The sequence below is a fragment of the Oryctolagus cuniculus genome, chromosome 6 (assembly GCF_964237555.1).
Source record: "Oryctolagus cuniculus chromosome 6, mOryCun1.1, whole genome shotgun sequence".
NCBI lineage: Eukaryota > Metazoa > Chordata > Mammalia > Lagomorpha > Leporidae > Oryctolagus > Oryctolagus cuniculus.
Window position 1 is genome coordinate 112,749,046 of NC_091437.1, and position 5,158 is coordinate 112,754,203.

The 5,158-nt window shown below is 37.5% G+C and overlaps 1 pseudogene; it reads left to right on the top strand.

Annotated features, from left to right (window-relative positions):
- The first annotated feature begins 2,758 nt into the window (after nt 1-2,758).
- LOC100351234 (ATP synthase subunit gamma, mitochondrial pseudogene) lies at nt 2,759-4,271 on the top strand (annotated as a pseudogene).
- The last annotated feature ends 887 nt before the right edge of the window (nt 4,272-5,158 follow it).

A 5,158-nucleotide genomic window follows, 5' to 3' on the forward strand; every position in this document is an offset into this window, starting at 1 on the left:
ATGTCTTCAACCCAGACTCTTTGATATATGGTACATGTGCCCTAACCCAGAGTCCCAGCCACTAGATTAAATGTCCATCCATCAATATTTAAGCATATTAAATTAAATCATGCTATAATCTCTGATAATTAATACATAAGATCGTTGCTTATCTGTTCTCTGTGGTTCTGGTAATCCTCTAATGAGAAATGTGCCTTTCATCACAGATGTCAAACTAAACTTTCATGTTAGGGGATGGTGAGGATTGCCAGAACCACAGAGAACTGAAAACAAGTTGCAAATAGAAGAAACCACCACCAACCTGAACAGATCAGCAAAGACCTTATGAGAAATGTGCAACTTCTTTTCAATCTGATTGATTCTCATCCTCAGGTATAGGATTTTGGAGGTAACTTTTGTGGAAGGAGCCCCTATACTACTACTTACCTTTTGTGGATATTTGGTTTCGATTTCTTGACACCATCCTTCCTTGCTTCATTAGGTTATAAAAACAAATACTCAAGTTTTACATATCATCAAATATGTTATAGGAAGAAAAATGACTTTTCACCTCATTTATGTTTCTAAGTTTTATTACTACTTCAAGATTGGTCTGGTGCTTCCTTAGAAATTTCTCGTCAGCATGCAGAGAATTGTAAAGAAAAGAATCATCCACAGCCTTGTTTCTAGCATGATTGTTGAGTAATTTCATCTCTCATTACAAGAAATCAAAGGCCTCATTTTTTTAATGTTCAATTTGTGTCTGAGGCAGAAGCTGTGGAAACTTATAGTCGGTATTGTTTGCATAGGTTTTATGGATAAATGTATGTGCTTTGTAATGCATGCAAAATTAATCAACTTCCCATTTGATGAGTGATTTGACAGTGGAGAAAATCCCCATTTCTTGTGTATTTTATACTTACTTCTTTTATGATACTTCTCATTTGGTAACATGCGTTCCTGCTTGAAGGACTTACAGGGTACTGTAACCTTCAGGCAGGCACTGTGCCTTATTCTTGTACACAGAATGGCTGTGTGTCTAACTCTAACCATGGAACACTTGAATCCCAATTCTTCCATTAGTTACTCTATGTTGACTCTAACTCTCTGGGCATTAGTTTTCTTATTTACAAAATGAGAACACTGTTTACCCTATAAATAGTTTGAAGATCGCATAACTGAAGCAGTGAAGAGCTACCTATCAAATATTAAATGTAAATCATTATTTAAAATATCTGCCCCAGTAACAAGCACTATTCTGTAGGCAGAGCTTTCAATGGGTGCTTTGTTATTGATATATCAGCCAGTTATCCTAAGAGTGCTGAACAATCACACAATGAAACCCTATTGCACCTTCTGAGTAAAGCAAATTAATCCTTACAGATTGTAAGTTTACAAAGGCTAATTTTTTAAAGCTAGCCAATAAACAAGTTAAAATTTAAGTTATAGCTGGAGAACACAGTAAAAGATGGTGATATTGCCATAATTTATTTTAAATTTCTTATGCATATGTGACATGTTTTTTGTATTGGATTGAAACAACTCATTAAAATGTATCTCATCCCTTGTGTTTTATAATAAGAATCACACAATGCCAAGGAGTCTGTTATATTTAGTATGATCCAGAAAGTCTGCCTTTATGTGTAGCCAAAGTCTATCTGATAAGTAGAATTAATTTCAAGCAATATTATCCAAAAATGTTTGAGTTTTCATTTTGTAATTCCCATAACCTAGCTCAGATATGTCTCAGGGAAGACAAAGGAAAGGCCTTTCTCAGCACAGTTCGTCAATGTTCACCCTTTGTCGTTTGCCCCATGATAAGCACAAGCTGTTCTTTTATTGTCATATTTTTGTCAGATCTGAAAGTTTTAAAAATAAATACAGAAAGAAAAAGATTCATCATTCATGAGCAAGTACACAGAGAGAAATCTCATCAGTGGTTACATTTTAGCAGAGAGAGGCAAAGGAAAAAGGAAAAAAGAGATACTTTGGCCCATTTCTTTTATGTTATATAGAAATGTTGCAAACCAATAAGGTATTTTAACTGTGCTCAGATATGATTTGGCATGTGGTATTTTTCCTTCTTCACACTATATCTCTAGGAAGAGAATATATAAATTACATCTGTCAATCATACTTTATAGTATGGAACCCATTGTCCCAATAGAATCTTGCTTAAATACATGTATTAGGAAGCCCAAATATAGAGGCATAGGATTTGTTTAAAAATATAACTTTGGTGGTGGAGTTATATTTTCATTCTCATTTTTGTAAAAATTTCTAAATGTTTTGCCATATGAAATCATTACTGCGTGGCCTGCTTTTTCTCATCTGCTGCGGTTATGCATTTTGTTAATTGATTGCCTAATTTAAATCTTCGCTAGGTTACTTTGGAAGTAAATTCTGTTTTGTCAAGATTGATTATCATAATATTCAGATAAATATAATTTGATATATATTCATAAGACATACTGGTTTATATTTCTATTTGGATTTTTTTCCATGTTTTGGTTTCAAGAGACTGTTAATATTAAAATGCATATGAATTTTTATAAATTTTATCTGCATTCTGCATTTCTTCCTGGATATTTTTAGTTTCTTAGAAAAGTTATCTTCATGCTTTTGGTCAGAAATGTAGGAAAGGAGACAGTAATTTTTATTTTTTTCTAACAACTGAGAAAGAAAGTATTGGGTAAGAGTTGAGGAAATTATGATTAATCATCGTTTCTATGTGCTGTTATATTTGTATTAGTATTTTAAGTGTAATAGATGTTTTAACAACTAGGAAGGGTCTGAGATGTTACCGTGTTGTAAAGCTAACAAGTGAGTGTGATATAATCTGATGGTCACTGAAAGAAAACATAGGACTCTTGGGTCAGAAACAGGACTTTATTATTCCTGGTATAGTGGCAGCATGGGCTTCAGACTTCCACTGGCTCTATACTCCCCTAAAGTCCTGTGGAAACAATGCAGAGTAGCCCAGGTGGTATATACACCCAGCAGTCTTATGTCACAGGTGAGGGACCCTGAGCTTATGAAATCCCAATGTCTGAAAGCCTGCTAGCAAACCTGCCACATCTTTGTATCTCCGCCAGACGTTATATTTATTATTCTGGACAAAAAACAACTCTGCCTTCTGGCTCAGAGGGAGACAAGGTCTTTCTCTTCTATAATATTCAAAGTTAAAAAAAGGCCCTGGCCACCATGTTTTCTCAGGTGAGCATCACTGGACTGTTGGCTTCAGCCTTTGTAACCACAGTGGGTCCAAATTTGAAATATGCGACTTTGAAGAACACTTAACAGGCAGCTAAAATCAAAAACATCTAGAGCATGACCAAGTGCATGCAAATGGTTGCAGTAGCAAAATATTCCAGAGCTGAGGGGACACTGAAACAAGCTTGAGTGTATGGAGTAGGATCTTTAGCTCTGTAGGACAAGCTGATATTAAGGCACCTGAAGACAAGAAGAAATACTTCCTTATTGCTGTGTCCTCGGTTCAAGGGCTTGGTGGGGCTATTCATTCCTCCATTGCTAAACAGATGAAATGTGAGATGGCTAGGCTCACAGCAGCTGGACAAATATGATGGTGGAACTGGGGACAAAGGGACATATTTTATAGGACTCATTCTGACCAGTTTCTCATGGTAGGCAAAGAGGTTGGGGAAAAACCCCCTACTTTTGGAGATATATCAGTCATTGCTCTTGAATTATTTAACTCTGCATGTGAATTTGATGAAGGGTCTATCATCTTTAACCAATTCAAGTCTGTCATCTCCTATAAGATAGAAGAAAAGCCCATGTTTTCCCATAATACCATTGCAGGTGCTGAAAGCATGAGTAATCTTTGATGATGTTGCTGCTGATGTGCTGTGAAATTACCAAGAATACAATCAAGCCCATATCATCTACTACTCCCTGACGGAGTCCACCACCAGTGAGCAGAGCGCGAGAATAACATCCTTGGCAATGCAGCACAAATGCTTCTGAGATGACTGACAGACTAACTTTGACATTCAACTGTGCCACCCAAGCTGTCATCACAAAAGAGTTGATTGAAATTACCTCTGGTGCTACAGCTCTAGATTAATGAAAATCAAGTTCCATCCTCATGCAAGAGATAAAGAAGGAAAAAGTCAGCCAGCTGATTTTATTTTTAGCTTACTGCTGTCAGAAGAAATGGTCCATTGTCTCATGTACTAAAAAGGCAGGATATGTGTAAATTATCTGACAGTAAGCAACCAACAATGAGAAAAAATAGTCCTTGTCAAACTGTCAATTCTGTGACTTAAAAGCCGCTTGGAAGATGCTCCTAGAAGATGGACAGAAATACCATTGCTTTTTGTCCCAAATATATCTTAAATTTTGTCTGCAGGATATGAAGGGTCTTTCTAGTTCATGAAAAATGCACATTATGTAAAAAACTATTGATGGATTTCCAAATTGTTTTCATAGGAACAAACATCTGTTTTAATTATTTTTTTATTGACTTGAGAGGCAGGGTGACACAGACAGGTCCACTTCTTGCTTTACTCTCCAAATGCCCACAACAGCTCGAATTGGGCCACATCTGAAGACAAGATCCGGGAACTTAATCCACATCTCACACATGGATGGCAGAAACCCAACTACTTAATACATCACTGCTGCCTCCCAGGGTATGGATTAGAGGGAAGCTGGAGTCAGGAAATGAGGCTGTGAAATGGAGTCAGGCACTCCCCGTGGGGTGTGAGTGACTTCAACACTAGGCTAAACAATTGCTACATAAACTTACCATTCAATTCCATTTCCCCACAACCTTTCTTTTTTTTTTTTCTTAAAAAATTATTTATTTGAAAGTCAGAGCTAAACAGAGAAAGAAGGAGTGAGGGAGGAAGGGAGGAAAGAAGGGAGGAGAGAGAAAGAGAGAGAGAGAAAAAGAGAGAGAGAGAGAGAGAGAGGACTTCCATCTGCTGGTTCACTTCCCAACTGGCCACAACGGCTGAAGCTGCGCGGATCTGAAGCCAGGAGCCAGAAGCTTCCTCCGGGTCTCCCATGCGGATGCAGCGGCCCAAGGACTTGGGTCATCTTCTAGTGCTTTCCCATACCACAGCAGAGAGCTGGATCGGAAGTGGAGCAGCCAGAATCTGAACCAGTGCCCATATGGGACAAAAGCACCGTAGATGGCAACTTTACCTGCTAT